Consider the following 14,936-nt stretch of genomic DNA (forward strand, 5'->3'; position numbering starts at 1 on the left):
CTCATAAAACAAGACAAATAATACTCATCTTATGGTGTAGAAAACTAGCAAATTCATAGTATCAATAGTCCCAAAATGCTTTCCACCACTAGGACACAATCAATTCCATCAACTCTGCCAAAGAATCCCTAACCTAAAACATAAAAAATCATAAATAAACTGTTGATATCCCTATGGGAGGATGATTGGCAATAAAAGTAGTTGAACAATATGAAACACATTCACGAAGTTACTGCACCGACCCACGGGGTTGTAATCTCAATAGACCTCATACCTTGCAAATCAAAACATGCAAATCAAAGTCATCTAATTAATAAATTTTCGAACAGATAAGTCTAATAAAAACAAATATAATATTCAACATACCCGAAAGTACCCAAGCAAAAGTAAAATCCTAATCTGATAGCGTTTAATCATCGAGTACAGAAGGGCTGCATGGTGCCACGGATAGCTTCGGATATATCATCTCCAAATAAATCACGGTCAGTTCTGCCAAAGAATCTGGACGCAGATAATCTAAAAAATAGAAAAAACATAAATACACTGCTCATATACTGGTGGGAAAATAACTAGCAAGAAAATAAAATAAAACAAAGGTAGTTAAACAACATCAAAACATATTTACGGCGTCACTTCACCGTCCCACGGAGTGGTAATCTCAGTGGACTTCATGCCTTACAAAATCAAAACACAAGGGTCATCTAATTAATCAATTCCGAATAAGAAAAGGCGGATAAAGATGATATCTAAACTCACCCTGAAATAATACCAAATATTCATAAAAAAGTACAATCCTAGTCTGGTGGTATTCAATCGTCAAGCACAAGCAAATTTCCTAGTGACACAGATAGTGTCCGACAAAATCTCCAAGTGGTGTGAGGAGGTAAAACAAACAAGTCGTAGGTCGCCAAATCACACAAGATCGGCCTAATCCATAAGAAAACCTAAAAACACAACAATAATAAAATAAAATAAACAAAACGTATAAACAGAACGAAGACATAACCTCCCATGCGGGTACGTCAATTCTCCTGAATGGGAGACGAAAACAATATCCAACAACATAAATTACGGGTAATTCTAATTTAATTAATAAAAGGAAAAGATAGTAATCAAAACGGGAATATAAGAAATAATCTACAAAATCTACAAATTAATTGCGAAAATATTAACTAGAGAAAGAGAACAACAAGTGGCGCGCGACATCTAGCATAAACTTAAGCAATCAAAGGATAGGAATTTCAAAAGTGGAAAACCGTAAAATTGTCAACAATATCTTTAAAAAAATATTTTAAAAATTATATTATATTCTACTCTAAATTAATGAAATAAATTTAATTTTTTTTATAACATCTTTATTAGATACGCTTAGTACAATCTTAATTGTTATTATTATTACAATTAATTTATTACTACTTTTCCTATGTGCGTTAATTAGCAAGCAAGACGAGTGCGAGAAAATATATCAGTATGTATTCCTCAATTATAAAATTACAATTATTTATTAATTATTAACTTATAGCTATAGTTTACACTAATAATACACACTAAATGTTCACACAAGTTCGTATGGTTTTGTTCGTTTCAATCTCTTGACATCCTGTGCGCTGTCCAGCAGTTGTATTGCTTCCACGTTAGAATGATTTAGTAATCTTCTTTCGTGTTTCAAGGCGAAATCCTGCACAACTTCGCAAATCCATTTGATTTCCAGGTCATCGTGCAGTTCTTCATTGGTTACATAGCGATAGGCATTGGTAATCAATCGAAGAATCTTGTTTTGACAGCGCTGTATGACTAACTGATTTGAATTTTTAGTGCAACCCCATATCTGCACCCCATAGGTCCAAATTGGCTTTATAATTGTATTATAGATCAACCTCTTTGATTTTAGATCAAGTTGAGAGTATCTTCCGACTAACCAGTACAGTTGTTTTATTTTGGTTCTAATGTGTTTTGCTTTTTGTCTAACGTGATGCTTCCAATTTAATCTACTGTCAAGATGGATTCCAAGGTATTTTGCTGATTCTGCTTGAGGAATCGGGCATCCATTGAGTGATATAATTAAGTTTTTATTATTTCGCCTTCATGCAAAATTAACGCGGACAGATTTGGAGCTATTAAGTTGAATTTTCCAATCTTTTGTCCATTTGTAGATTTTGTTGACTGTCACTTGCACTTTTTCTATTGCCCTAGGCAGAGATATATCTTTTGCCATAATAACTGTGTCATCAGCAAAGGTTCCAAGAAGTGTTTCTTTTGTTGTTGGAATGTCAGCAGTGCAAAGCAGATACAGGAGAGGTCCTAAGACGCTACCTTGTGGAACTCCAGCCGAGATATTTTTAAATGTCGAGAACGCCATTTCGTGCGATACTCTAAATTTTCTTCCGAATAAATATGACTCCATCAATTGACAATAGTTACGCGGTAACAATTTGCTCATCTTACAGATTAACCAAAATGCCAAACCCGATCAAAAGCTTGTGAGACATCCAGGAATATTGCAGGGCAGTATTTCTTTTCTTCAAACGCTCTTTCAATAGCCGCAGTTACTCTGTGCACTTGATCGATAGTTGAATGGTGATTTCGAAAACCAAACTGGAAATCTGGTATTGTTACCAAGTGTTTAACACGTTTATATATCAGCTTCTCAAATAGCTTTGATATAGCAGGTAGTAGCGAAACAGGCCTGTAAGATTCGACTTGTCGACTTGCAGGTTTGTCAGGTTTTTTGAGCATAATTATTTGTGCAACTTTAAAGCATTCCGGGACATGCTTCAGCCTTAAACAGGCATTAAATATATATGTCAACATGATGATTGCTTTTCGTGGCAGTTCTTTCAATAATCCAGGTGAAATGTCATCAATACCAGGTGCCTTTTTAGGATTGAGGTTATCAATTTCAGTGGCAACTTCCAGTGGAGAAATTAGATTTAGATCTATATCGGGTTGATAAATAGGAGATGTATCCATGGTATATTATATATCATTTGGCCGAAAAATGTTAGCTAAATATTCTGCGAACAATTCAGCTTTTTCATTGTCGCGTCGAACCCATTCATTTCGATTATTTTTAATAGGCGGTACTCGAATAATTGGTCTTTTAAATCTTCGAGTTGCTTTCCATAGCGAATAATCTTTGTCTGCTTGTGGGCTTAATTCACTTAAATACTTTTGAAAGCAATTCTGTTTATATTACTAATTCCATTAAACGTGGTTTTGTCAGCAGCATTTCTGGTCCTGTGCCATACTCTTCTAGCTTTTCGTCTTTCTTTTATCATTTCTCTAATTTCGAGGGGGTAAAGTACTTCATATTCTGATTTCTCTCTTGCAATTGGGGTAGCATCTTTTGCAGCTGACCGAATTTGTTCAGTTATATGTTTGGTTTGTTGCTCAAGATCATCTATAGTTTTAGGTCTTACTTTTGAACTGATTTGTTCCTGCAGTATTAATCTGAATTTGTCCCAGTCAGTATATTTGTTGGTAAGATTAGGCTTTTTTGCTTTTCTTAGGATTGTCGCGCCCAGTGTTAACAATACTGGAGTGTGATCAGATGTTAGATCGCACAAGATTTCTGTACTAATTTGATTTAATGAGATGCCTTTTGTAATGTAGAAATCCAGCAGGTCTGGGACTTTATTACTATCTGTGGGCCAGTAAGTGGGTTCGAGCCCTGAATGATAATTACAATTTGTAAGGTTAATGGCTTCGAGTAATTCGTTTCCTTTTGCAGGTGTTATTATTCGTGAACCCCAAGCTGTATGTTTAACATTAAAGTCTCCACCAATAATAAACCGTGGGCCTAATTTTGAAAAGATATCTTTATATTGTTGTTGTGTCATTTTATGTCTCGGTGGACAATATATAGCGCCAATATTTATTTCAGCCCTGTTTTTTTCGATACTAATTATCGTAGCTTGTATTTCTTCATTTTTTATCTCTTCTTGTTAGAAATGTTGTATATTTTGTTTAATTATTAAAGTTGTTCTGCCTCGAGCTCGTTCACTGGGGTGTAGTGTCCAGTAAGCATCATAACTCCGTATTTTAATGTAGTTTTTTTTAGAAAAATGTGTTTCCGATATGAGAGCTATATCTATATTATTTGTTTTTAAGAATAATTCTAGTTCCCGGACTCTTTGATTTAGTCCGTTTGCGTTCCAAGTTATAATTCTTAAAAAAGAATTACTCATTTTGATTTCTCTTTAGCTTGTTTTGGGTAGATTTCCCCAATCCGGATTTCTCCAATTTTTCCACCCTGTCTGCTAACTGACTGAATTTCTGTCTCATTTCGGTCTGGAATTCTTTGAGCAATTTCATCATGTCGACGATAGTTGGCTCGTTGGCCGCAGCTTTCTGCGGTTTCGTATCAATTTGTTTATCATTTGATATTTTGACGTTTATATTTTTGACCGATGGTCTTACGGTTTCATGGGTTTTTTTATTTTCAACGGTAACTACTATCAGAGTTTTTGACTTTGTCAATTTGTCTTAAGCGTTGTTCTGCTGTAATTTTCTTTGACTGGAGTTTTTTTTTGATATACTGCACATCCTTTATAATTGGCAGGGTGACCTTTTTCATTGCACAACACGCATGTCGCTACACTATTGCGTTGTTTTCTGAACTGAGTTGTGTGATGTTTACCGGCACAATTCACACATCTTGGTTCCCTACTGCAAAAATTTTTAGTGAGTCCAAGATTTTGACAGTTTGTGCATTGTGGTATATTATTATTTTTCTTCGGAGGTTCCACTTTTATCCTACAGTCTAGTAAATAATTTATGTCGTATATATTTTTATTATTTTCCTTTTGTGTCATATCTACATAGAACAACGGAAAAGTTTTAATTTGTTTTTCGCCATTTACATTTGTCGTCTTTTTCGCTATAGGCGTGACGGTCACTACTTCGTGCCCGCAAGCCCGTAATTCCGATTTAATATCGTCCTGATCTGTTGTGGACGGTAATCCTCTAATGACTACTCTATACCACTTATCACTTTTTAACTGATAAATGTGATATTCGAGTTTATTGAATGAATTGTTTTTCTTCATCTCAATGAGATGCTTTTTTACATTCCTATAGTCTGTTTCATTGTTAAGGGTTACGTTAATATCATTGTTAGACAAAGCTTTAAACTGCACTCGGTCAGAGGCTACTCCCTTTATTTCTGATCTAAATAAATTAAAATTGCCAACACTGCTTACCTTGATCGGAGGGGGCAGAGGGATTTTGTTTTCTTGCTTCTTTTTTTTAATATTTATACCACTTTTTGCGATTGGCGATGGCGTCATCTGAGACTTCTTCCTCTTTTTATCCTTCTTGTTTGTTACTTCGGTCCAGTCAGACTGTTCCCCTACCTCTAATGCTAGTTCGTCTTCATCCGTATAGTAGTCTTCTGCATAATTAGTATACCTTTTTGGTGTATCTTGCGTGTGACCTTGCAGTTGCAAACGAATACAGAAACAGAAAATTGGGATAAATACAGCACGAAACAGATAAGAGAATACAAAAAATAGAATCCCTATTGCAAGAGAGTATTCTCCAGCAGTCCTCGCCAGGCCAGTGATGATGGATGTAAGCACGCAGACCGACATCAGCAGAAGAATCGAGATGACTACCGTGGAGTTACAGACCGAAAGTACATCCAATACGATCTGTACGTACAATGAGGTCGCGGCGACAAAAAAGAATAATGAAAATAAAACACTGTCGAAGCCACAAAAAGCCCAGTCAAAGGCATCGAAATCCACCAGACCTAATCTAGAATGGCAAAATCCGAAACAGATTAATAATATATACGAAATTAAAATCAGAAAGGAAAAAGCAAGTGAACAGCAACATTGATGAGTGACGAGAAGTGAACGTGATCAACTGGACGGTACAAGAAACTGAAGAGACACTAAGCGACCACAAACACATCCTCTTCGAAATAGAGGGTAAACCCCAGAGAAATAAGACATCGAAGAAAAAGTTTGATTACCACGGGACCAGCTGGCAAAGAGTCACTGACGGGTTGCTAGTCGCGAGTACAGAAATAAGGGCGACGATGCAAATAGACGAAATTGAAAAACAAGCGGAGCAAATGCAAGCAGCTTTCAAGAAATCTACTAAACTGTTAAAAACAACCACCATAATAATAAAACAAGACAACGAATGATGGGATGGAGAACGCCAACAGAAGAAATTGGAACATAGAAGAAAATCCGATTCGATCAGACGAGAAGACGGGGATAAGACCGACCTCGTGATTCCCTCACTCCCTATGGAGTAATGAAGCGAGCATTCAAGAAGCTTGTCAAAGAAAAGAAGAAGAAGCATGTAGAAGAAATAATTATAAATAGAAAACACATTCGACATTGAACCATGGCATAGAGTCTGGAAAATAATAAAGACTCTAGGAGTCAGCAGGGGGAAAATAGTTGAAATAATGGAAGATGCCGAACCGGGCAATATGTATAACCTGGAGAAAGAAAAGGTAGAAAAATATCATCCAAAACAAGAGGAGGAAGAAAAAGAACAACTTGTAAGGATCATGACAAGGGTCACCAATGGAGAATGGAGCAAACAAGAAGAAGACGAAGAAGAAATACAAGAAGCTGAACTAGACTGGGTCATAATGAACTTAAAAAACAACAGGTAATCAGCAACAAAATCGAGTTCGGAATAGAGAAGGGGTGCCCACAAGGGTCGAGCATAGGCCCGACACTATGGTTGATTAATATCAACTCCTGGTTCGATAAGATAGCTGATATTGACACACAACAGACACATGTGAGAGCACAAACGTTCGCCGACGACCAAATCATCGCAATCAGCCATCGAACACCTACTGAAATTAAAGAAGAATGGAACAAATGCTGGCGCAAATGCTTAGAATGGAAAGAATATTCAAGAGCACATTACAATATAGAAAAATCGGAAGCTATGATATATCCAAAGGAGATCCCCTTTACGATGGAAGAATTGAAGAAAAGAAGAAATGACCGCAAGAGATAAATCCCAGTAGTACCCAGGAGGACCAGATTTCTGAAGATAGGAATTAAATTAAACGAAGAAATCATAACTCCTAAAGACCAGATGAGGTAATTGGGAGTAATATTGGATAAGACAAAAATATACATTAACCATCTGAATGCGATTAAAGAAAAGGTCGAAACCGTCGTCGCCAAAACGGCGGGACCCATAAGCAGGAAGTACGGAATTAAGGTAAGGGACATAATTAAAAATGTATACGAGAGAGTCGTAAAGCCAGCCATATTATAAGGGTCCGAGAAATGGGGACGGTACGTAAATAAAGTACACACTCAGAGGAAGCTAAACGCGATTCAAAGATACGCCCCAATACTAATCACCGGCGCGTTTAAAACAGCACCGACGAGCGCGCTACAAGTAATCGCAGGAGTAGTTCCTCTACCAATAGAAGCCGAAGCAAGAGCATGAGCGGCAGAAAAATGCGGTTATACACCAGGCCCGCCAAGGCCGGAGTAAAAATACATGTGCTGGCCATGAGAAAAACCGTGGATTCGTTGGGGACCGAGCAGTACGAGATAGGAAGACACATAGCGAAGGTATGGATGGATGCTAATGTGAAGCAGGAAAAAGCAGGAGCGACGGGACGGAGGAAGAGGCATGCATCGGGCTAGAAGAAAATGGAATTAACAGAGAGTAGCTGAATTTCTAGCCGTACAAGAAGCCATAAGAATCCTAGAAGAAAAACATGGCGATATGCATGCCGTCAACACTTACAAGCACTGCAAAACAGTAGGGTTTTAAAGTTTAGAGCTAAACCGAAAAGCAGTGCAACTGATAACAAACCATGGAAACATGGAAGCATACATCAAGAGATTCAGACTGGAAATCACGGAAGGAGTATGCGGATGCAGCCAAGATCAAAAAGATAGTCATCATAAATGAATGCACAAACGCCGAAAGGTTGAGCGCCAGAGATCTTTATAAAATTCCGAATGATCAGATGGAAATGAGAAATTCACTCAACAAAACAAACAAGAAGAAAATTGAAATATTGAATGATTGGGCAAACAAAGTTATTAATGAAGAAGAAAATATCGCTGAAGTCCAGCAATCCCAGAACTGACAACTGATAATAACAAAAACAACAAGAAGAAATCAGTAATATAAACCCTCGTTATTAATTAAACCAATAAAGCACAATACGAATAATAGCTATGTCAAGATAACTCTCTATACATATAAGAGATGCCCCTTGAGAAACATAGAGATAGGCACAGACAATTCCACAATCCCACAAATAGACATTCAAAATGATTAATATTAGGCATACTATTATTAGATGTTAGCGCCACTGCATGCAACTATTACATAGTTTTTTAAGTCAAAATAATGGTTGCTATAATAAAAGCATCATTAAGTAATTAATATAATAATAATAAGCAAGAAAAAAAAGCCAAATTATAGGAACCATTAAACAATTAAAATAAGCTGATCATTCGGAACGACGAGCATGGGAGAATATGCTTCAATCATGTAAAATGGCATGGAGAAGATCGAGAGGTGCTGATGGATTGCTTTAGTTTGAGCAATAGCACTACAGATCCGCATCTTCATCACATACACAATCATAGGAGTCTCGTTTTGTCGCCCAACCTACCTAAAAATAAAGAGAATAAGTAAATGGGGTTAAGGATTGCTCAAATAGACAAATAATATCAAAATCCATGAAGAATTACAAATTTTCTAATTTACCAAATGAGATGGCATAAATTCATATCATCTCATATCGTCAAGGTCGTATCTATCTTCGCAAAATAACCTCCTAACAACCTTTGCATAAAACACAATCATCCAAAACAATCATTCAAAGGACAGAGACACACCTCATAAAACAAGACAAATAATACTCATCTTATGGTGTAGAAAACTAGCAAATTCATAGTATCAATAGTCCCAAAATGCTTTCCAGCACTAGGACACAATCAATTCCATCAACTCTGCCAAAGAATCCCTAACCTAAAACATAATAAATCATAAATAAACTGTTGATATCCCTATGGGAGGATGATTGGCAATAAAAGTAGTTGAACAATATGAAACACATTCACGAAGTTACTGCACCGACCCACGGGGTTGTAATCTGAATAGACCTCATACCTTGCAAATCAAAACACATATGTCATCTAATTAATACGTTTTCCCATGCGGGTACGTCAATTCTCTTGAATGAGAGACGAAAACAATATCCAACAACATAAATTATGGGTAATTCTAATTTAATTAATAAAAGGAAAAGATAGTAATCAAAACGGGAATATAAGAAATAATCTACAAAATCTACAAATTAATTGTGAAAATTTTAACTAGAGAAAGAGAACAAGCGGCGCGCGACATCTAGCATGAACTTAAGCAATCAAAGGATAGGTATTTCAAAAGTGGAAAACCGTAAAATTGTCAATAATATCTTTAAAAAAATATTTTAAAAATTATATTATATTCTATTATATTCTACTCTAAATTAATGAAATAAATTAAATTTCTTTTTTATAACATCTTTATTAGATACGCTTAGTACAATCTTAATTATTATTATTACAATTAATTTATTACTACTTTTCCTATGTGCTTGGATTAATTAGCAAGCAAGACGAGTGCGAGAAAATACATCAGTATGTATTCCTCAATTATAAAATTACAATTATTTATTAATTATTAACTTATAGCTATAGTTTACACTAATAATACACACTAAATGTTCACACAAGTTCGTATGGTTTTGTTCGTTTCAATCTCTTGACATCCTGTGCGCTGTCCAGCAGTTGTATTGCTTCCACGTTAGAATGATTTAGTAATCTTCTTTCGTGTTTCAAGGCGAAATCCTGCACAACTTCGCAAATCCATTTGATTTCCAGGTCATCGTGCAGTTCTTCATTGGTTACATAGCGATAGGCATTGGTAATCAATCGAAGAATCTTGTTTTGACAGCGCTGTATGACTAACTGATTTGAATTTTTAGTGCAACCCCATATCTGCACCCCATAGGTCCAAATTGGCTTTATAATTGTATTATAGATCAACCTCTTTGATTTTAGATCAAGTTGAGAGTATCTTCCGACTAACCAGTACAGTTGTTTTATTTTGGTTCTAATGTGTTTTGCTTTTTGTCTAACGTGATGCTTCCAATTTAATCTACTGTCAAGATGGATTCCAAGGTATTTTGCTGATTCTGCTTGAGGAATCGGGCATCCATTGAGTGATATAATTAAGTTTTTATTATTTCGCCTTCATGCAAAATTAACGCGGACAGATTTGGAGCTATTAAGTTGAATTTTCCAATCTTTTGTCCATTTGTAGATTTTGTTGACTGTCACTTGCACTTTTTCTATTGCCCTAGGCAGAGATATATCTTTTGCCATAATAACTGTGTCATCAGCAAAGGTTCCAAGAAGTGTTTCTTTTGTTGTTGGAATGTCAGCAGTGCAAAGCAGATACAGGAGAGGTCCTAAGACGCTACCTTGTGGAACTCCAGCCGAGATATTTTTAAATGTCGAGAACGCCATTTCGTGCGATATTCTAAATTTTCTTCCGAATAAATATGACTCCAGCAATTGACAATAGTTACGCGGTAACAATTTGCTCATCTTACAGATTAATCCAAAATGCCAAACCCGATCAAAAGCTTGTGAGACATCCAGGAATATTGCAGGGCAGTATTTCTTTTCTTCAAACGCTCTTTCAATAGCCGCAGTTACTCTGTGCACTTGATCGATAGTTGAATGGTGATTTCGAAAACCAAACTGGAAATCTGGTATTGTTACCAAGTGTTTAACACGTTTATATATCAGCTTCTCAAATAGCTTTGATATTGCAGGTAGTAGCGAAACAGGCCTGTAAGATTCGACTTGTCGACTTGCAGGTTTGTCAGGTTTTTTGAGCATAATTATTTGTGCAACTTTAAAGCATTCCGGGACATGCTTCAGCCTTAAACAGGCATTAAATATATATGTCAACATGATGATTGCTTTTCGTGGCAGTTCTTTCAATAATCCAGGTGAAATGTCATCAATACCAGGTGCCTTTTTAGGATTGAGGTTATCAATTTCAGAAGCAACTTCCAGTGGAGAAATTAGATTTAGATCTATATCGGGTTGATAAATAGGAGATGTATCCATGGTAGATTATATATCATTAGGCCGAAAAATGTTAGCTAAATATTCTGCGAACAATTCAGCTTTTTCATTGTCGCGTCGAACCCATTCATTTCGATTATTTTTAATAGGCGGTACTCGAATAATTGGTCTTTTAAATCTTCGAGTTGCTTTCCATAGCGAATAATCTTTGTCTGCTTGTGGGCTTAATTCACTTAAATACTTTTGAAAGCAATTCTGTTTATATTCTTTGATCTTTTGATTTGTCTGATTACTAATTCTATTAAACGTGGTTTTGTCAGCAGCATTTCTGGTCCTGTGCCATACTCTTCTAGCTTTTCGTCTTTCTTTTATCATTTCTCTAATTTCGAGGAGGTAAAGTACTTCATATTCAGATTTCTCTCTTGCAATTGGGGTAGCATCTTTTGCAGCTGACCGAATTTGTTCGGTTATATGTTTGGTTTGTTGCTCAAGATCATCTATAGTTTTAAGTCTTACTTTTAAACTGATTTGTTCCTGCAGTATTAATCTGAATTTGTCCCAGTCAGTATATTTGTTGGTAAGATTAGGCTTTTTTGCTTTTCTTAGGATTGTCGCGCCCAGTGTTAACAATACTGGAGTGTGATCAGATGTTAGATCGCACAAGCTTTCTGTACTAATTTGATTTAATGAGATGCCTTTTGTAATGTAGAAGTCCAGCAGGTCTGGGACTTTATTACTGTCTGTGGGCCAGTAAGTGGGTTCGCGCCCTGAATGATAATTACAATTTGTAAGGTTAATGGCTTCGAGTAATTCGTTTCCTTTTCCAGGTGTTATTATTCGTGAACCCCAAGCTGTATGTTTAACATTAAAGTCTCCACCAATAGTAAACCGTGGGCCTAATTTTGAAAAGATATCTTTATATTGTTGTTGTGTCATTTTATGTCTCGGTGGACAATATATAGCGCCAATATTTATTTCAGCCCCGTTTATTTCGATACTAATTATCGTAGCTTGTATTTCTTCATTTTTTATCTCTTCTTGTTCGAAATGTTGTATATTTTGTTTAATTATTAAAGCTGTTCCGCCTCGAGCTCGTTCACTGGGGTGTAGTGTCCAGTAAGCATCATAACCCCGTATTTTAATGTAGTTTTTTTTAGAAAAATGTGTTTCCGATATGAGAGCTATATCTATGTTATTTGTTTTTAAGAATAATTCTAGTTCCCGGACTCTTTGATTTAGTCCGTTTGCGTTCCAAGTTTTAATTCTTAAAAAAGAATTACTCATTTTGATTTCTCTTTAGCTTGTTTTGGGTAGATTTCCCCAATTCGGATTTCTCCAATTTTTCCACCCTGTCTGCTAACTGACTGAATTTCTGTCTCATTTCGGTCTGGAATTCTTTGAGCAATTTCATCATGTCGACGATAGTTGGCTCGTTGGCCGCAGCGTTCTGCGGTTTCGTATCAATTTGTTTATCATTTGATATTTTGACGTTTATATTTTTGACCGTTGGTCTTACGGTTTCATAGGTTTTTTTATTTTCAACGGTAGATGTTGTTTCAGAGTTTTTGACTTTGTCAATTTGTCTTAAGCGTTGTTCTGCTGTAATTTTCTTTGGCTGGAGTCCTTTTTTTTTTGATATACTGCACATCCTTTATAATTGGTAGGGTGACCTTTTTCATTGCACAACACGCATGTCGTTACACTATTGCGTTGTTTTCTGCACTGAGTTGTGTGATGTTTACCGGCACATTTCACACATCTTGGTTCCCTACTGCAAAAATTTTAGTGTGTCCAAGATTTTGACAGTTTGTGCATTGTGGTATATTATTATTTTTCTTCGGAGGTTCCACTTTTATCCTACAGTCTAGTAAATAATTTATGTCGTATATATTTTTATTATTTTCCTTTTGTGTCATGTCTACATAGAACAACGGAAAAGTTTTAATTTGTTTTTCGCCATTTACATTTGTTGTCTTTTTCTTTATAGTCTTTTTCGCTATAGGCGTGACGGTCACTACTTCGTGCCCGCAAACCCGTAATTCCGATTTAATATCGTCCTGATCTGTTGTGGACGGTAATCCTCTAATGACTACTTTATACCACTTATCACTTTTTAACTGATAAGTGTGATATTCGAGTTTATTGAATGAATTGTTTTTCTTCATCTCAATGAGATGCTTTTTTACATTCCTATAGTCTGTTTCATTGTTAAAGGTTACGTTAATATCATTGTTAGACAAAGCTTTAAACTGCACTCGGTCAGAGGCTACTCCCTTTATTTCTGATCTAAATAAATTAAAATTGCCAACATTGCTTACCTTGATCGGAGGGGTCAGAGGGATTTTGTTTTCTTGCTTCTTTTTTTTAATATTTATACCACTTTTTGCGATTGGCGATGGCGTCATCTGAGACTTCTTCCTCTTTTTATCCTTCTTGTTTGTTACTTCGGTCCAGTCAGACTGTTCCCCTACCTCTAATGCTAGTTCGTCTTCATCCGTGTAGTAGTCTTCTGCATAATTAGTATGCCTTTTTGGTGTATCTTGCGTGTGACCTTGCAGTTGCAAACGGATAGCAGCCATATCCTTAGATAATTGCAACAGTTGTTGGTTCAGACGCTCATTATTCATTCTTAATTCCTTGTTTTCTTTCAATAATATATTCAAATCCATGTTGTTGTCCATGATGTTATAATTAAATGTTTTTTTCACTAACTTTCACTTTTTCCCTTTTCTGGAAAACGTAGAACGTCTTTTGTTTGAGAGTTTGAGTATTTTATTTCCTTCACGTTGGGTTGGCCGTTTCACCGTATCCCGAACCTGGGAGTTCTTTGAAACCGTTAACAGAAATTGACCGTAGAAAATATATAGATATATTTTTATTTGATATTTACGGAGACTCGTTTTCGGGAAAGAAAAAACACGTCTTGACTCTATGAAGGTCGGGACCGAACTGAATTTTAATATAAATTAAATGATAGACTTTGAACAAGACATCTGACTGAGCAAGTTAGGCTCGTAACCAACAGATATTGTCTAAAATATAAGACATATCGATTCATCTCCACAGACAGAAACCGCGTCGCGAATATTTTAATGAAAATGGACATAGTAACAGAAAAGGTGCTGAAAGCCAAATCCGCAGTCGTGATGCCAAATACTATATAAGTCCAGAGCATCACGAATGAGGAAGCAATTGTGGAGGAGATGATAAACAGAAAATTGGGACAAATACAGCACGAAACAGACAAGAGAATACAAAAAATAGAATCCCTATTGCAAGAGAGTATTCTCCAGCAGTCCTCGCCAGGCCAGTGATGATGGATGTAAGCACGCAGACCGACATTAGCAGAAGAATCGAGATGACTACCGTGGAGTTACAGACCGAAAGTACATCCAATACGATCTGTACGTACAATGAGGTCGCGGCGACAAAAAAGAATAATGAAAATAAAACACTGTCGAAGCCACAAAAAGCCCAGTCAAAGGCATCGAAATCCACCACACCTAATCTAGAATGGCAAAATCCGAAACAGATTAATAATATATACGAAATTAAAATCAGAAAGGAAAAAGCAAGTGGCGCGGAGACATTAGCCGCCATCAGAGGCAAGCTAACAAGTAAAGAGTTAGCAGGAGATGGCCTCAAACACGTAAGAGTACACAGACATGGACTGGTATCACTGATCTGTAAAGACCAGAAACAAAAGAAAGACCTGATAGAAAAAATAAGCTCTGTACATGCTATCAAAATCGATAATAGTGAAAAACGTCCCAAATTCAGAATCCCAGGGGTATCCAGGGATATCACAGACGAACAAATAATAGAAGATCTGGCTGA

The 14,936-nt window shown here is 36.3% G+C and overlaps 2 long non-coding RNA genes across 2 annotated transcripts in view; both read right to left on the reverse strand.

The window, feature by feature from the left end:
* Nucleotides 1–119, reverse strand: part of LOC143205901 (uncharacterized) — a 33,841-nt gene extending 33,722 nt beyond the window's left edge. Inside the window, exon 1 of the long non-coding RNA XR_013007975.1 lies at nt 1–119. This is a non-coding gene — a long non-coding RNA (uncharacterized LOC143205901).
* The window catches only part of LOC143205900 (uncharacterized), a 21,492-nt gene continuing 6,556 nt past the window's right edge, over nt 1–14,936 (reverse strand). Inside the window, exons 3-4 of the long non-coding RNA XR_013007974.1 lie at nt 367–516; nt 1–133 (exon numbers count right to left, since the gene is read on the reverse strand). This is a non-coding gene — a long non-coding RNA (uncharacterized LOC143205900). The remainder of the gene's footprint in view (nt 134–366; nt 517–14,936) is intronic.

The sequence above is a fragment of the Rhynchophorus ferrugineus genome, unplaced genomic scaffold, assembly GCF_030347505.1.
Source record: "Rhynchophorus ferrugineus isolate W39M unplaced genomic scaffold, kcgeb_rfMv2 rfM30, whole genome shotgun sequence".
Taxonomy (NCBI): Eukaryota; Metazoa; Arthropoda; class Insecta; order Coleoptera; family Curculionidae; genus Rhynchophorus; species Rhynchophorus ferrugineus.